At 39.7% G+C, this 19,521-nt stretch overlaps 1 protein-coding gene across 2 annotated transcripts in view; it reads left to right on the top strand.

Annotated features, from left to right (window-relative positions):
* The window catches only part of ROBO2 (roundabout guidance receptor 2), a 1,246,783-nt gene that overhangs the window by 42,410 nt on the left and 1,184,852 nt on the right, over window positions 1-19,521 (top strand). The window contains exon 1 of one of the 2 annotated variants that reach the window (XM_072994027.2): window positions 11,978-12,114. The exons of the other annotated variant lie outside the window; for it this stretch is intronic. The gene's annotated coding sequence lies outside the window, so the exon portion shown is untranslated. Of the gene's footprint in view, window positions 1-11,977; window positions 12,115-19,521 lie in introns of those variants that run through there. 2 annotated transcript variants of the gene reach the window in all.

Genomic DNA, 19,521 nt, shown 5'->3' on the forward strand with positions numbered 1-19,521 from the left:
AAAATGTGTGTTGCTATTGTGTCATATGTCTGTTTCTTTAAAAAAATAAACTTATTTTTGTGGGATAGTTTTTTTTAAAAAACGAGTTGGGCAACTTTTATTGAACCACTAAAATGGCAAGCTTTTGAGTGCTTCAAAATTCTTCAACAGGCTGAACAAATTACAAAGTTGGAACGACCAACTTGCCAGTCATTGGATGTTATAGCCATATGATTTGTAACTAACTGAAGTCCCAAAATTGAGAACGCAAGCCTTAAGAAGCAGTTTGAGGCATGCTGATATATTATACCTAAAGGGATGTATTGTTGCTTCTTTCTGAGACCATTGTACCACGCACCTCCATTTCATTCCCTCCCTCCTCTACCATGTTTTCTGAATAGGTTGTTCCGTTCCTTATGACTGGAAAGTTCCTCAGCAACAAATGAAGTCACTAAATGGGAAAATAGCTGGCAGTGAGCAAGCTCATTGAGTTGTGGGTTACAGCAGATATAAAATAACTTCTGCAAGTAGAAGGAAAATCAATATGGACAAAAGAGAGCTGCAGTCAAAGTTTTGGCTGGTAACTTTGAATCAATAGGTGAAATTAAGCCTATAATGCCTCTTTGGTCTTCCACCTCCTTGATTTCCTGATCCATAGATTATGCCCTATCTCTAGCCATCTAGTCATTCATTTTTCCTTCCCACAATCCTAGTAAAAGTACAATGTTTCCTTCTCCCCATACCTAGTTATTACAAAAGTCATATAAGCAACATGGTCGTCTGTATTCTTCCTATATATTATTCTGTAATAATTGCCATTCATTGGATTCATGTGAACATGCTAAAAAGATTAAAATGGCTACTTACGCATTAAGTTTATTTTGAAAGGCTGTTAAACTCCATATTTTACCACTCTTTAACAATCTTTATTTTGAATACTATAAAGTAATTAAACTGTGCTGAGGAAACATTAATCTGCATCAAATGATTGTGACTATATCAACATTATAGTTTCTTAAACAAACTCTTTGTATATTTACCAAGTGTTCTTCAGAGCATATTTATGACATCACAACAAATCAACTAACTAATCAGTCAACAGGCAGCTGAGTTTTGTTTTATGGCAGATATACTGTACGCTGGTATATTAAAGGAGCCAAATATCTTTTTAGACAAGTGTGGAGTCTCAAAACAAAAAGCCAAAAGAGATATATAGCAGAGAATGCTGCATTCAGAGGAAGGAGAAGATTTCAAGGAGGAAAAAAAGGGGGGGATGATTCCCCCCCCTTCCTCCCCACTCCCTGAAACTTTTCCCTGGTGCTCTATACTGTGCTACTATATATTTGAAAATGGCTGCCAGCTACATAATGGAGAAGGAAGTTTCTGAAAAGGGAAAAAGTATCCTCTGTCTGTCTGTCTGTCTGTCTGTCTGTCTGTCTAAGATCGGACAGCTTTTTAATCATAAGGCACATGTTTAGTAATCCTAATTGCTCCAGGAAACTGCACATTGCTGGGAGGGGGGGGGAGGTTAATTAGAGGTTCTGTGGACAGTAGGAAAAATTTTCTCTTTCTACTCCTCTAGAACTTCCACCATCCTTGACTCAACAACCCTTAATATTCCATAGGTCCTCAGAAGGTATGGAGTGTCAGTGATTTAGGATTTAATCCCCTCCCCTTTTTCATCCAGAAACCAATATACTTCTAAATACCTAAATGGCCCAAGTATGCAAAAAACAAAACAAAACAAAAACTCCTCTGCACCCCCAAGGAGATAGTTGTGTTAGTCTTTTTCAGCAGGAACAGCAACAAAAGTATTGTGTCACGTTTAAAATAACTTCATCTCAAAGTGATCTTTCATAATACCATCACAAACATGGTATCCCTTATTTTCTGAATGATCCAATTTCATTTCCAAATTTCAGAGATCTGGCAGGAAAATCCAAATTTGCTGCTAAAAGGAATGTAAGCAAATATCATAGAATATGCCTGATATACATCCGTTGCCTGAGCTGAGTGCTGAGGGATAGCACTCAAGGACCACCACCTCAAAAAGAATACCTTTTTTGGGGACTAAGATTCTGGTTTCCAAAAGAGACTTGCATTTATTTCTGACCTTTAATTGTGCTGCCAGTTTAAAAGGGGCTATAAAAATTACTGTCTCTGACTACTTCATCTGAGAGATGTTGTACAGCTGCTAAGCTCAAGGATTGCTCCATTTTAAAAGTCCTTGATTTCTGACCTTCACACTGCCTTAACTCTTTCTGAATGAATCCATAAGGTCAGACCTATTCACTTTGAAATAACTTTTAAAAGGTAAAGGTTCCCCTTGACATTTAGTCCAGTCATGTCCGACTCTAGGACATGGTGCTCATCCCTGTCTCCAAGCTGTAGAACCAGTGTTTGTCCGTAGACAGTTTCCGTGGTCGCGTGGCCACTGTGACTAGACACAGAATGCCGTTATCTTCACACCATGGTGGTACCTATTTATCTACTTGTATTTACATGCTTTCGAACTGCTAGGATGGTGGGAGCTGGGACAAGCGATGGGAGCTCACTCCATCACGTGGATTTGATGTTACGACTGCAGGTCTTCTGACCTTGCAGCACAGAGGCTTCTGCGTTTAACCTGCAGTGCCACAACATCCCACAAAATTACTTTTAGGCACTGATTAAATAAAATTATTCCTTGTTAAGTCATTCTCCAAGGAATCTTATCCAAAGCAGATGCAATCAGTTTGATCTACAAAATACAGTTCCCTGGTTTATGTTCTTGTTGAAAAGTCAAGCGTGATTCCAAATTACCTTCCACACCAAACTGCACTTTGTTTCACTGCCTTTGTTTTTGATCTCACATATCAGTGTGACCTATTTTTTCTGTTGGTCAGTTCACAACAACATGGTATGTATCTCCCTTAGTACATGAACGTGATATAACCAATCTACAAGTGTACTTTCTATGCCTTAACTCAATTTGTGGCATCTAACATGTTGTTTTCAAACAATGGGGAATAGGAGAAAAATCCTTCATTTTAGTATTCTAACCAAATGACTCCATACCTGGAATGATCCTGTTTCATACGGACAGCCAGTGTGGTGTATTAGTTAAACTACTAGTATGAAAGTATGAATTTATTGTACGGTCAAAGACCCAAAAATACAAGGATAAAAACATTACATAAAATATACAAAACAAGTTAGATATCAAAAGATAGCAGGAATAAAAACTTGAATCATACATCTAAACACAACACTTTACGGATTCTTAAAACTGAGAATAAAAACTTAGCCACTGACTGTGATATTAATTGGTTCTCTCCGGACAGCAGAAACTTAAGGTAGTCTGCGGGAGGTATACTAATGCATTTAGACATTATTGGGTGGAGGTAATGGGTACGTTCAGACTTATATAAACTACATTCTAGAATGGTGTGTGCCAGAGACTCAACTGTTTCTTCCCCACAGGGGCATATCCTTTCTCCATAAGGAATGTTATTAAACCGCCCTTTTAACAAGGCTGAGGGAAAGCAATTGAACCTAGCCCTTGAGAAGGCAAAACGATACCTTGGTACATTGATTTGATATAGATAATTTGGTAACTTGGGAAAGTTAAAATTTATACCAAAGTACATTGGTGAGCAGGTCCTGTCTGCACCTGCTAATGAGTACTGAAGATCTATATCTTTAATGCGTTGCACAAGCATTGTCTTGATGTTGTCATAAGGCTGACTCAGGAAGAAGTCCATAGAGAAGCCTAAGAGATGTAATTTATTAGTAAATCCCTTGTGCCATGAGCTGGTAAAGACATCTTTTTGTAAATAGTGTATATACCCACTGGTTATGGGAGCATATACTACCTTTAACCAGAATCGGAATGCATGCAACCAGGCTTGACATTCCACCGATTGAAGGCCAGCCTCCAAACGCAAAGCAGCTGAAGAGCAACATCTTGGCATAGCGAATAGGATTCGCAGTGAGTTTGACAGAACACTTTCAACGGAGGAATTGAAACCATTTATCCAGATCGCAATACCATACAGGAGCTGTGCAAGAATTTTGTACTTGACTATCTGTAGAGCAGCAGGGATAAACTGCCCACCCTGGACATAGTGGTATCGTCTAAGAACTTTGGTTGTATTATTAGCCACTTGCACTGCTGCTTGTCTATGGTACGCCCAGGAGAGGGTATGTGAGAAGACAATTCCCAAGTATTTGAATGTTTTAACTTGTTCTATATGTTGGCCTTCGATAACCCAATCTTTAACTTTACTATGTCTAGAGAAAACCATTATTTTGGTTTTCTGGAAATTAATTGTTAATAGGTTGTTCCTGCAATAACTCATAAATGCACGTAAAATACGTTTGAGACCAACTTCTGATAGTGACATGATAACTGCGTCATCTGCATATAGTAGAAGAGGCACTCTGGTTTTAGCCAATTTCGGGGAGTGAAATTCAGGAGCTGTGCAGCTTTTAGGAAGGTCATTTAAATACAGATTAAATAATGTAGGTGCCAGAATACAACCTTGGCGAACCCCTCTCTCTGCCTGAATGGGGTTTGATAGATTCCCATCGACTCCACATCTTACCCTAATTGTGGTCTGTTGGTAGAGGCTTCTAATAAGGTATAGTAGCCTCTTATCAATCGAGGAAGAGTAGAGTTTTTCCCATAAATTTCCTCTGGGTATTGAATCGAAGGCAGATTTTAGGTCTATAAATGCTGCAAACAGGCCATTCCCATGACAACCCATATACTTCTCTGCGAGGTGATTCAGTACTATACAGTGGTCGAAAGTGGAACGGTTCTTCCTGAAACCAGCCTGTTCATTCCCTAAGATCTCCTCCTCCTCAATCCATGTGATTAGTCTATTGTTTATATATCTAGCATAAAGCTTGCCCACTATTGACAGGAGGCTAATTGGTCTATAATTTGAGGGTTCGTCTTTGTTCCCCTTCTTATAGATTGGTATCACTATTGCCTCTAACCAGGAGTATGGAATTTGCCCAGTGTTATTAATAAATGTAAATAAATGTGATAAAAGGGGAGTCCACCAGTCTACGTTGGTCTTTAAAGACTCTGCTGGTATTAGATCGGGTCCCGGTGCCTTCCCTGATTTTAGGCAAGCTATTAATGGCCTTATTTCATTTTCGTTTACTGGGTCCCAGTTTGGCAATTTGTTTAAATCTAAGAATGTGATGTTAACAGTTTGTGCAGGTTTAGTTTCCTCGAATATTTTAGTGAAGTACCGTTCCCATATATTTGCCGGGATAGTGCAGTAAGCTGATCCTGTTTGGGCACCTAGCGCTCCAGAAACCAAGGCCCAAAATAGCTTAGAGTCTTTGTTTAGTACTGAGTCAATCAAGATGTTCCATTGTTTTTGAATTGATTGTTTCTTTTTCTGGGCAATCAGGGTTTTATATTGGTTTTTAACTATGTAGTACTCCCGGGGGGAGAACTGCCAAATTCTTCTTCCTATACTGCATGTATATTTCTCTAAGTTGGTTTTTTTTATGGGAGCATTCCTTATCAAACCATTTAGTTAAACTACTAGTGTAGGATCAAAGAGGCCTTGGCTCAGATTTCTCATCTGACATGAAACTCACTGTGTGATCATTGACAAATTATTCTGTGGAACAAACTCATTTCATACAGTTGTTGCTGCCAAGTTCCCCAGGTTAGACAGAGCCACACTAACTACTTAGTCACACTATCCTGATGTGGATGAATTCCAGGACGGTGAAATGTGCTGATGGCTGGGAGAAACTGTGGCGCAAATAAGCAATCAAAAAGTTGAACCAAGAGCAATCACAGAGTTAACCCACCAAAAAGAAGAAAGAAAGAAAGAAAAAAGAAGGCTAGCTAATTTTTCTAATACTTATATCCTAGCTTAGCTTCAACATGGTCTCAGACCATAACTAAAGTGTGTGTCTTACAACAGGGAAGCAAATGAGCATAGCATTCTTCTCAGAGATAATTAAGCCAATTAAATTAACTTCTTTCCCCATTTTTGTACCTGAACTCTTCCAGAAGATCTGCCAATCATGTATAAAGTTTTCCCAAACTTTAATGAAGGTGGGAGTAATTTCTTTAACCTATCCTCACTCATCTGAAATCATTTTCTAATTACTGTAGTTCAGTACCAAGGAATGAGCTCAGCTTAGCCTTGAAGCACTTTCTCACAGTGATAAGTTGCAGGTGTTACTGCCTTCCAATTGGTATTCTCCACTTCTCTCAGTCAGCTCATCCCAGACACTGACTACACAACCTGATTTTCCAAAAGAGCAATAGTGTTAATAACTATTAAAAACTACATGATCCTTCATTTTCCCAGTATCTCGACAGTTGCAAAAATAAAAGTGGGGTGAAAATAACCGTGTCAATGCATGCTGTCAATGCTTACAGAAAGGACAAAATAAAATATAATAAATGAAAATAAATGTGTTCTTATATGTGCAGTGGAGGGAACTCTATGTATCCTCACTCCTCACCAGTATAAAGAGCTTCACTGGGTGTTGTTAGAGACTGGCCATTGTCTCTACTTAGAAAACATACTTTTGCAATTGAAGCTGTGATTGCACAGTACAGTAAATGTTATTGCTGTTATAATGAAAAATAGATTCAAATTTAATTCATCAACATATAACCATAATTTAAGGGCTGTAATAATTTGTAGCACTCTTTTATCCATTCTAAGGCACCACAGTTGTCCATGGTACTGAAAGTTTTTTTTTGTCTTCTCATATTTTATGATGTCCAACTATTAGCAGTATTTGCATATGTATACTAAAAGATATCCCCAAAGAATATTCATTCATTGCAGTTTTAGAAACTCATATGCCTGGAAGAGGCCAGCTTTCCAGCTATTACTTGATCATATATAATTAATACAAAACACTGAATTAAAATACACTGTTATTTAAGTAAATTTGAATATCAATAAGATTTTCTGTCAGCTGCCCAGGATGGTGATGCATTGTGGCAATAAATTTTCCCACATAAACTTCAAGCTGAAATAAATTACCACTAATTTCCTCTTATTATTTCTTAATACGTCCTGGCTAATTAGCTGTTTAAGTCTCTTAATGTGAAGTATGAGTAAAAGCAATTGTGCAACTACTTGAAACATTCTAATTAAACTTTCCCACATAGATGATCTTGTTTTTAATGCTCTTTGCATAGTTTTCCCAACTCAGATTGCATTAGAGCCTTCTTATTGCTACTGCCTTCATTGTGTACCAAGTGTAATGGCCTTGCAGTGAGTGAGTTGTTGTTGTAAGAAAAGCACCATGTCCCAGTCCTGCCATTTCTTAAAACTTATTCATCATCCTTATGATATCTTGATATGCTGACTTTGTGCTGAATAGTTCTACATATTATTATTTCTTTTAAAGAGAGATTTATATACTAACACAATCTTAAGGACATAATTTGAATTGGTTCTTGGTAGAGTTCTCTACTGCTCTCCTCTCCCCAGCACCACAAAAGGTCCTTTAGTGCAATTCCATGCTGAGGAATGTGTGAATATTGAAGTTGTATGCATGGGACCTGAGCTGTCCTTCTAAACTGGTGCTAACAGGTTGACAAGAACAGTCTGGTTGCGGAAGTAATCACTGTCAATATATATATTGGCAAAACCCATTGGTGGGAATAAAAGCAATATTCATACCACATGACAAGTGTAGGAAATGATTTGTGGGAGTTCAACACCAGTCAATGTAGAGAGTTGATGGTAAATGCTGTCCAGCAACTTGCCATTTGCTGTAATGAAACACTGTGCAGATGTTCCATTTTTATTCACTTAACGAGGTATGTATATATAAAGATTTAAAAAGGAGAAACAAAGAAATAGATGAAGCTGGAGGAAAACATAAGAACATTTCAAGTGGAAGAAGAAATATGGACATCTAGTAAAACCTCATTAGTGTGGCAGAATGTTTGCATTAAAAAAGTATCATGTGGAAGCCTTCACAGTGCCCAATAGCAAGGAGTCATCCCATGAGGAATTTTGCCCAGTGTGTTCTTGTCTGTACACATGCATGTATTGTTTATGTATTCCTGGCTCCAAGTCCTTTAGTTCTCACATTGCTAGGAGCTCAAAGTGTTCTGAATAGAGTTCATTGTTTTGTGCTAAAGAATAGATGGCCATAAAAACCTTGTGGATACTTTCCACTTAGGAATGCATTGCTTCAATTAATGCAGGCCTCTGTGTGTTGCCTTCAGCTAGATCTACTATTTTCTGTGCACATACATAGGCAAATGAATTGGAATACTTTGGTATCTTCTTCTGAAGTGACTGAAGTTGTGTTTTCCTTGAGGTTTCATTACATACAACAGAACATGCAAACCATTCTCTTGGAACTGAAGCACTTTGTGTTTTTAGTATTCCTAAATGCTTAGCTTTGGTGCATATGGAAACCCACTTGCTCCCGTCTGCCTGATTCACATTTCAGCCATTGATTTAAGTCTTTCCTGTTTGCCTACATTTATGTTGAGCAAATTATCTGGCCAGTCATGTATATTGCTTTCTGCTTCTCTCTTACTGACACCATTTGACTGTCTGACTTCTTTCTCACTGTCAGAGACATTGCTGGAATTACTGAATTCAGTACCTCCATGTTTATCTCCTGCTACTAAACTGCTTCATGATACAAATGGAACATTATTTTCAGGATTAATTTCTGTTATGTAATTACAGAATGCTCACTCTCCTCAACTTTGTCTTGGCTTTTTTGAAATAGGAAATAATAAAGGCTTGCTTGCATCTGACACTCATTGAGCTGTGCATAACTTGACTCAGAAATGCCTTTATTCAGTCAGTGCGTCTCATGTTCTTCTTTTCATGCTATCTTCAATTTTTCCATGTACTGTATTACTGTCTTTTCCCATGATCCTTGTATTAGGATATGCCCAGAGTAGGATAGCCTCAGTTTAATAATTTTTGTTTTTCAAGAAAATTCAAGCTTGATTTGATCTAACATACTCTAATTGCTCTTTCTGGTTGTCTATGGTGTCCATAAAACTCTCTGCTGATACCTTATTTCAAATGAAGCAATTTGCTGTCCAGCTTTCACATCTGTATTAGTAACTGGGATATGGTCTCGATCTCCAGTGATGCCGCCTTACAGGATCTTTTCTAGTTCCTTTATAGCTTCCCTTCCAAATCTCAGTCTTCTTCTCGTTTCTTGCCTGCAGTCTCCATTTGGATCAATTATTAAGCTTAGAAATTTTTACTACTTATGATTGGTTCATTGTGAACTTTACAGTTAATTAACTCCTCTGTACTCAAGATTTTTGGCATCTTAGTGTTCAGCTGGGGTCCTCATTTTGCACTTTCTTTTTCACATTCATACTCTTCTTCATCTGTTTTGCTCAGTGTGGTCTTCTAAGAGAAAAATATGCAAGGCATTATGATGTCAATGGTAGACCCATTTGGTGAGAGATGGGGATTTGTTGAGTCAACTCTTTTGTAAATTCCATTGATTCAGAGGGCCTAGTTGCAGTCTGTGGAAGCTTCACTACCTAACTTATTTATCATGGTTAGATTCCTTTCCATTGGATTAATCAGCACACATATTTTAGCCAGCAGTTTTGAACAATCACTTAACTCCAGTATAACTCATTGGCATTCCCCAAGGCCCTTCATCTTCCCTTCTCCACAACATAAACAACCAGACTCACATCCAGCAGTAATGAGCCATGCATACACACATACTTCCCCCCTCTAAACCTATTTTTTGTCCTCTCTCCCTTCTTCTCAACTTCTGTTTGGTCTGAACTGTATTACTTTTGAAAAGCAACACAAGCTTTAAAGTGGAGGGAGCACACTTCAGTATTTTAAGGATGATGAATGAGAAAAGAGAGAGATGGAAGTACCCCACAAGCCTGAAAGGAATAGTTCACCATACAAAACATGACAAATAATATTTGCTATCTTCATCAGTAGTCCTTAAGTAGCCTCATAGACTATTTATTTTTTATTTATTTATTTTATTTATATCCCGCCTATCTAGTCAATTAAGACCACTCTAGGCGGCTTTGGAGTCCCCCTAGTAAGTGCCACTCCTTTCCTGAGGTTGCTTCAGGTGCTTCAACAAATCTTTTCTCTCTACCTTTTACTTAAACACTCCTAAAGATGTATCTCTGGAGGCTGATTTTAATTCATAGAAGCTTCCACTTTTTGAAATGGTCATGGCCATATTGTTTGGATTTGCATGTAGGTGGTGTTGGTGTGCTGGGTGGAGGTTCATCAGTCTGTTTTGTAAACTGCACAGAGTAGTGGGTGTCACTAAGTGGAGTGGTATACTAAGATAGAGACAGAGATAGAGAGCAAGATCTGATAGTCTTCAAATTGCCACAACATTTTGTCCTCCCCCCCCTTTTTTTTCATTTTTCCACTTTAATTTTGTCAAGAGGTCAGCTCACTTTTGTCCTAAGCCACCAAGAATGACAATGTCTTCTTAGCATCTCCTGCTCAGCACCACCATCATCCTTATCAAATCCTTCCCTGCCCTGTGTACAGTGGCAGGTAATACATGCTCTTTTTACCAAGCCCTACCCTTTCCTAAGCAGGCAAACCAGAGTCTTACAGTGTTCAGTGGCCACAGAAAGTGAAGCTTAGAAGGAGGCAGAGCAACAGGGAGCTGGTAGCACACTAAGCTAGCTCATTCCATGAGCCATGGTGCACTTCTCTCTGTGTGTCTACGTCTGTGTCTGTTTCTGTACCCAAATCCTCTGTATGCTGCTTCCTAGTCAGCCACTTCACATGTTTTTCATGGATGATAAAACCCACCTGCCTAGCTGCACACACACACACACATGTTGCAACATGTGTGTGTGTGTGTATTCCAGGAAATTCTTTTGCCCAGTCCACAAGATTGCCTCAATCTCATTCCACTTATCCCAAATACTTTGTCCAGGAGGTTAACCAACCTCCCCACCAGCCTCTCATCTCTCAGTGACCTCTGGTGATCACCATCCTCTGGTAAGTGTAGCAGTGTTGTCAACGGGATGTGTTACAAATGAGTTAAGCTATATGGGGCAGAAGAAAGATCCTCACATTCCTTGGATCCCCCTCAGCCTACCACTAAAAAGAAGGTGCAACAGAGAAAATGCTGGCACACAAACCCTGCAGGAAGAAGGTTAGCAAATGGAGAGGATCTGTTTTCTATTATCCCAGAGAGAAGGACACTTAGTAATGGGCTCAAGTTCAACCAAATTCAGACCTAACATCAGGAAAAACCTCTTAACTGTTAGAGCAGTATGACAATAGAACCATTTACCTCAGGAGGTGGTGAACGCTCCAATGCTGGAGGCATTCAAGAGAAAATTGGACAACCATCTGTCAGATCTGCTCTGACTTGGATTCCTGCATTGGACTTGACAGCCTTATAGGATCTTCCAACTCAATTATTCTATGCTTCTGTGATTCTAGGAGACTAAGGACTGGGAAAATCTCTCTAAGATTGGGAAGTGACAGGGAAGAGGGGGCTCAACAGTGTGTGCTCAAAAGACTTTTAAGCCAAAAGGCTTTGCAAAGTAGACAGAGACCAGTGACTCGTGGATTGTGCAGTTGTGTTGTGTTCCTTCCGTTGAGTTACACGTTTTACTTTTGGTTGGAGCTGGAGGGCTGAGATTTATTTTACTGACCGACCGTCGAGACGGGATCCTTCGCCCCCTTGCCTGGTTTGACGACAGCACCAGACGCGTCAGGTCAGGCAGGGCTGACGGAGACAGCACCAGGGACAGCTCCTTTTCCCCACCAGTCTCCGACAGGGAAGACCTTGGGACAAATCCCCCTGTTGTTTTGGTTAAAGGCTTCAGCCTCACTTTGAGGGGAGAAAAGGGATTTGCGCTGGTGGGGCTGCTAGAACTCGTCCATAAAGTTGGACGAGGCTGGGCTGCTGCGTTTCCTCGGAGAAGGCGGCGGCGGCGGCGGCAAGTTTCACGGCGGCTCCTCCCCTCAGGTGGAGGCAGCGCTAGGCAACTGGAAGCAGCCGCAGCCACGGTAGCAGAAGCGGCGGCGGCGGCGGCGGCGGCTCCCGCTTCTTTCCTCTGTGCTGGACAGCACCTCGCCTGCCGGGCAGCGGCTTTTGGCTCTTCGGGTAGGGGGCCGGGAGACGGGGGGAGAAAAACCTGAGGTGAGTTCAAGGGACGCGCCCTAGGGCGGGAAGGTCAGCCTGTGAGGGGCGCGCAGGTGGGCAGGGTTGGGCTGAGGAGCCTGTGTGGCTGAAGACAGGATGGGAAGGAGCCCGCTAATGCGGAGGTAAGCCGTCAGGGTCTAAGGGAGTGATTTTAAGGAAAAGTGTCCGAGTGTGTGGGGTGTGTGTGGTTGTGGTGGCTTGAAATAACGTAACACGCACAGCCATGAAGGCTGAAGGGAGGTCTTGGCTCGGTTGCTTGCCCTTCGCTCCTCGTTACAGGAGCCAAATAACTTTTTTTCCCCCTGGAGGAAGGGAAGGTGCAAGGAAACAGGGCCCGAATTTGTGGGGTTTTTGTCCTCCCTGGCCGTCCTCCCTTCACTTTTGTTTGGCCAGGCGTCAAAGCCTGGCAGGATGTGATGCATCAGAAAGTATGGAAGGCGTTCTGCCGTCTAAAAGGGATGAAAGGAGGAGGAAGGCCATTAGTCAAAGAGGCAGCCGCTGGACAGTGAATTACAATTTGGATGGAAATGTAATCAGCGCTTTACTCCCTTTCTCCTTTGTGTGGCACATAACTCCTCCTAACCTCTTTGCAACTTTCAAAACTTGCCGTCTCTGAACTAATAAGGTTGCTGCCGGTGGCAGCCTGGCAAGGAGAAACAGGGATAAAAAGAGGGGGAGAGCGTTTTCTGACAAGGCTGGCTTTACCTGCGTTTTGCTTCAACTGGAAAGGCTTTTTCAAGCCTCTCTTTTCTTTACAGCTCATTGAAGAACTCAGCAAGTGAATTAATGGACAGGATGTGAGGGTGAAAAAAATTGAAACCGTGCCCCCTCCCCCATGCCCCCTTCACCCTTGTTTGCTACAAAAATTGCATTATACTCTCTGCTCAACAGTTCTTCACCTTTGGTGAAATAAAACTATTAAAACAAGCCCTGGGATAAGGAATAAATAAATAAATAAATAAATAATCCTTTACTGAGCTTGCTTTATATATTGTGGCAGCCATCCAGGAGAGTTCCACATGCTTTATCTCAATGAAATTAATGGGCTTAAGCACAATAAACTCTGTGCTGGATGGTTGCCCGTGTGTTGGTGAACAATAGTTCCAAGCTGTGGTTTTCTACAGATTTACTATTGCTCTTCGATGATGGTGTAAAATGCAAATTACAATAGATGATTTGCCTTTTAAAAATCAATACCAGCTGTAGATTCAGTGGAAGATGTTATCAAACTGTCTCCTGTGAACACAATTGTTAATACTTTCTGTCATCAGGGTGGCAAGCCTTAACCTCTTCCTGCCAGATTTATGATTCTGAAACTGTGATCATATAAACATTTTGCCTAGGACTAAGACTACTGAACACAGTGGGACATTTGTTTAAGTAAACACATATAGAACTGGGCTACACCTTTATGTGCTTAACCATACTCAATGGTTTAGAGGATTCTGAATACATTATTTTTGCAGCAATTATTCCTTAATTATGAACAGATAAACCAGGATGTCATTTTTGGCCATTAGTGCTGTCACAGGAAATGAAGGCTTATTATGATTTTTGGCAGTTTCTAGCTCTTTAATGGTGGAATAGAGGCAACACCTTGCACAGCTTTTGACCTTTTTTGTGTAAGAAACCTCATGGCACAATGATTAAACTGCAGTACTGCAATGAAGATTCTGCTCATGACTCAATCTTTTATCCTTCTGAGGTTGGTAAAATGAGTACCCAGCTTGCTGAGACGGCAACGTGTAGCCTGCATAATTAAACTGAAAATCACCCCAAGAGAGCTTTAAGCATTATGGGGCAGTATATAAGCAGCACACTTTGCTTTGCTTTGCTTTATCACTTCATTTTTAATCACACTTCTCAATTTGGCAAAAGCTATTTTGCTAACGGCATTCCATGTCTAGTTGTGCTGGCCACGTGACCAAGGAAACTGTCTATGGACAAACGCTGGCTGTACGGCTTGGAGACGGGGATGAGCACCGCGCCCTAGAGTCAGACACGACTGGACTAAATGTCAAGGGGAACCTTTACCTTTGCCTATTTTGCTAAAATTCTGTGATGGATCTCATTATGTAGAAAGTTTCATAAGCACAGGTGGCCCTTCAGATTTATCTGGTCATCTGGATGTTTTGCCACAAATTTTTATGGAATCACAAGGGCTTTTTCAAAAGTTCAACAAAGTTTGATTAATTTTTGGGATACAATACAGTCTTTTTCAAATGGGTAGAAAAGATAATCTCCACCTACAAAGCGTACTTTCCAGAGCTTGACCCAAAGATACTGTTGGGGACAACTATGCAGATGACATTTGGTGCTCTCTCTCTCTCTCTCTCTCTCTCTCTTGCTACAGAGGTGCAAGGTGAAGTTGTGAAATAGGCAACAAGAAGTAGATGAGGAAGTAATGCTGTGGGTGAAGTGGTCCAGGATTGAGCGGCACACTAAGATAGACAAAAGAGAGGATGTCAGTTATGTGCTTAGACTGTGAGGGTTTGTGAGAGTGATGGCAAGGTTCACTAAACCATAGGTATATATGTATTTGATATATCTGTAACTCTATGGAATTTAGTTCTGTGGTAGGCTAGGCTACCCCTGTGTTTTCCTTCCAGTGAGAGGCAAAGCAATTTTTATTTATATAGGTCTTTGGGCACTGACTGAGTGACAAGGAACAGCCTTTAAATAGGGAGTGTTGTAGTTCTTTTCTTGTTTTTTTAATGACTTTTAAACTGTGTTGATTCAATATTTATTTCAGTGTGACACTCTATTTAGTAGTATTTTACGATATATTTTATAGTGTTTTAATAGTGTAATTAATTTTGTGTTTTAGTTTTAAACATTCATGCTGTAAACTCCCTTGGGTCCTGTAGGAACAAATATGGGATATAAATGAAATAAATCTACCTGTACCTGTGCCTATATAGACATAGAAATGTCTATAATTATTGTGATTTCTATATCTGACTCCCAGGTCCCAGAGGCCTTACATATCATATGGAAGAGTACACCTGTGAATCTAATTACCAACAGAACATATTGGCTCACCTCATACCTCTGGAACAGTTTTGTGCCACAGTGTAATGTTTTCATGAATGAGGTATGCTGTTTATTGCACCTCCAACTCCGCTTGTGGTGGTACAGCAATTACATTCAAGAAAGGGAAAGTAAACTCTGTGCCCCATAAAAATGCCTAACATTTGTCCACCCAAATGGCTTTGTGTTTTGTGGTGTGAGAATAGAGTCATGGAAGGTGACCAACAGTGAAAACACCCACTGAACTCTATGGGAGTTACTTCTGAGTACATGTGCTTTGCATTGTGCTCCCCAGGTTGCCTTTGTATTAGTCACTTGATTTAAACCATGCCCATTGCTTTGGTCTCTGGTATGATCTAAAGATGAAGGATGCAGCAATCTTGATGAAGTTTATTAAGCTTGGGACTGACTGGGTCTAGGAGAGCTCCACATATACCTCTTGAGTTCCTTGATAGAAAGAACATAGGATATACATTTACAATATAAATAAATTGAATTGACCTATTTATATTTTCATTTTGTTTAGCAATGTAAACTGCTGAATTGTAGTGATTAGAGTATTGGAAAGGGATGTGGGAAATCCAAGTTCAAGTCCCATACTCACCTGATGACTTTCAGCCTCTGTGTGTTTGTGTGTGCTTATAGGGTTGCTGTGAAATTAAATGGGGAGGGGGTGAGAAGAAAAAGCCTTGAGCTGAGTAGAGGAAAGGCGTAGTATAAATGTAATAAATAATAATAATTGATTAAAAAGTACTGTTCTTTGGTACTGATCGTGTGGTTAGGGTAATATTGAAAATAAGACCCACCATCTATTACTTTGGAACTACAGTGGTGCCCCACATAGTGACGATAATCCATGCAGCCAAAATTGTTGCTATACGGATTCGTTGCTATGCGAAATAAAAAAGCCCATAGGAATGCATTAAAACCCATTTAATGCACTCCTATGGGCAAAAAAACTCACCTTTATGCGAAAATCCTCCATACGGCCGCCATTTTCGCTGCCCGGTAAGTGAGGAATCTGGGCGAAAACCCAGCGGGTAGCCATTTTTTTTACCCGGTGGCCATTTTGGAACCGCCGATCAGCTGTTGGGAAATCATCGTTATGTGAAAATCGGTAAGCGAAACAGCTTACCGATCATCGCAGAGCGATTTTTCCCATTAGAAACATCGCTATGCAATCACAAAAACAATCACAAAAAATCTGTCGCTATGCGGTTTCGTCGTTAAACAGGGCGCCCATTAAGCGAGGCTTCATTGTATTGTTCTATAGTGCTCATACTCACTGTGGACTGTTCCTGCTGCTGGCTGTATTTTAATTGGCAGTTGTGTATAAGTGTAACCATTACTGTACTAGGCTTTGTCATAATGTGTTGAGAGTTATCATTCATATAAATATTTAGAAAATAATAATGATAAATGTCTAATAATACATGATTATCCCAACTACTGTAGAGGTACTGAATCATCTCCTGGATTTAAGTAAGTTTTTTTTTCCCATTCCACAGCTGATTCAATGGGCTTACCCTGATTGGGACTAGCAGTTAGGTTCAAGCTAATGATTTTGGTTAGACTGCATAAAACATGGGGCACCAACAATATTTATACATGCTTAACTTAATTAGCAAGTTAGTTCTCTGCGGAATTAGATGCTCTTAATTCTGCATCAGTTTACTTCTTGAACCCATGGAGATCATTCATTCATGGGGTTGCTATTGGTAAGGGGTGATTTGACAGCATGTAACAACAACAACAGATATGAAGAATAAATATTTCAAAATTTCAGGAAGGTGGTGGTTAAGAGGAATTATGCATGTAAATCTACAGCAGAATAATGCAATGATGGAAAATTAGTCATTGCTATAGAATTTTATTGTTTTGATTTATTGAAAGGATAACACTTGCTAAAAAGTCACTGGAAGTAGAGTACTTGGCATCAACATAGGCTGTAAAAATTTATATCGATTCTTAGTTGTTGTACACTTGAGTAGTGAAAACAACAAAATCATAGTAACTTTTATAAGCAATTCCATTCCAATTTTTAAACAGCACATATTCTGTCTGTTTTGTTTTCATGCCTGAGATTAAGGGTAAAGTCAGTACTGAGATGGTGACATATAGATTCTATAGGTGACCTGATATAACCATGGAATGTATAAAAATCAGGATTTTGGTACTGTTATTGTTACATTCTTACACTCTACATTGTCAACCATTCAACAGTAGTTGAACAAGACAGTTGCTTACATATCTTTCTTAATGCAATTCTACCGGATTATTCTACACTGATATTGTTCAATGGAACAAAGCAAGGAAAAAAGAGAGAGCTTGAGACAAACAATTAAGAGAGAAGTGAGAGAACAGAGGCCCAGTAATCCACAAGAGTCTTCTTGTTGCACTGATTTGGAGATTCTCTCTCTCCCCCCTCCCTTTTCGAAAGATCTTATGCTTCTTTCTTGTAACATTTAGAGAGCCCTCAAACTAGAGTGCATTCACACATTTAATGAACACTGGATTAGGGTGCCCAGGTTCTTTTATGGTATCTGCTACCCACAATGGAAAAAATGTAGATATAAATGAAACAACCAAACCAAACCAAACCAAACACATAAAACCTTCTTAAGTGGTTTCCAGTGTATAAACAAAACATACATTTCCCCGGGGGACAAAAAGGCTTTCTATTAAGAACTTTCAAGAGTTCCCAGTCTCAGAACTATTACGTCTGTGCAGTTTTCCTCTGTGGAAGTTTAATGTGGTGTGAGGCTTGAATACTAGGCTTGAGAGATCCCTGTTCAAATCCCTATTGAGCCATGAAAGTCACTGGGTGGCCTTGGGCCATCACTCATTCTTGGCCCTAATCTACTTTACAGGGTTGTTGGGAGGGTAAAGTAGGAAGGTGGAGAGCTACATATGCTATCTTGAGCTCATCAGAGGAAAGGAGAGATACAAATATAAACAGTAAATAAATAATGACAAAATACTGGAATTAGGATTTGGAGAATCATCTTAAATATTCTCAGCTCTGGACTTGCTCTGCCAGTGGGCTCAGGGCTTGATTAAGACTTGGTGACCACAACTAAACCTACTACATCAAATTTAAGAGATCCCAGACTAGTCATCCAGCATCCTTCTAGGGATGTGAATTTTGTTGTCTCTCACTCTCAGAGAAAAGGAGGGAGGAAAAACTCCTTGTTTTCTTCTTGCAGTAAGCATCCTCTGTGCAAGATTTTCTTTTCTTGAGAAGTCTTGCAGGGTTTCTTGGAGGTTTATGGTCCTTTCCCCCAATATTCAAATGCAATATTGGGCATGAATTAGAACAATTAATAACACTAAATTTTGTACTAAGAACTTAACTTTATATGATGTAAACTGAAATAATCACAACATTATAACTGCTTTATTAAAACTGAGGCATATTTATTCATTATCGTATGCAACTTTATAATTGAAAAGAGCAGAAAAGCCTCTCTTTTTTTATTTAAAGGTACTTTTGCAGAGGAGGGAAAAACCACACACTTCCCCTCATGGGACCCTACACTTTACTCTGCGGTGCCTTTAAAGACAGCCTGGAAATAACATTACTGGTTGGAAATAAAAAATGAGATGATAACATCAGTGTTACATCTTGTAAAATTGATGACTGTCCCTCTGTTTCAAGGATTAATTTGAAATCCTGGTACTAACCTTCAAAACTCTAAATGTCAGTCCTTGTTGCCCTCCCTCCAAGTTTCCTTCTGTCACACACCTACAGTGAAGATTATAAGAAATGCACTTGATTTTTCACTTCTGTATTAGACCACATAGTAGTGTGAAAAAGTCTTTTTAGTGGTGGTACTAAAACTGTGGAGTTCCCTCCCCATGAAATTTCATCTACTCTTTTCATATTTAGCATTTAGGTGTTTGTTGGAAACTGTTTTTCATTTGGTTTTTAATATGTTGTAATAATTTATTGCTGTATTGAATTTGGCTTTTATCTGAAAGCCACATACATTTTATTTACAGTTGTTAAGAATAAACTATAGACTTTCCCCCATTTGGTTAGAGACATATTAAAAGTAGCAGATTCAAACCAGCACATTCACCCTTCTGGAAGATTTAGACTTGATAAATCAGTTACTTTTGTAGTTACTTTGGGAGCAGCTTTGTGGGTAGATCACTGACAGTAAGGGGAGATTCCCCCCCACACACATTAAATGTAGCATTAGAGTTTCATTAGGATTCATCATAGGCATCCTTCAGTCTCAAAAGACTATGGTAACATGCTCTGTATGGAGGACTTGGAACAGCGTCTAGTATGGCTGAGAAGGCCAAATTGAGAGTGACACTGAAGACAAATACAATCTGTCCCCTGTCCAGCTCCCTGATTTTGCTGTT

This window comes from Pogona vitticeps, chromosome 3, assembly GCF_051106095.1.
Source record: "Pogona vitticeps strain Pit_001003342236 chromosome 3, PviZW2.1, whole genome shotgun sequence".
In the NCBI taxonomy this organism is placed as follows: Eukaryota; Metazoa; Chordata; class Lepidosauria; order Squamata; family Agamidae; genus Pogona; species Pogona vitticeps.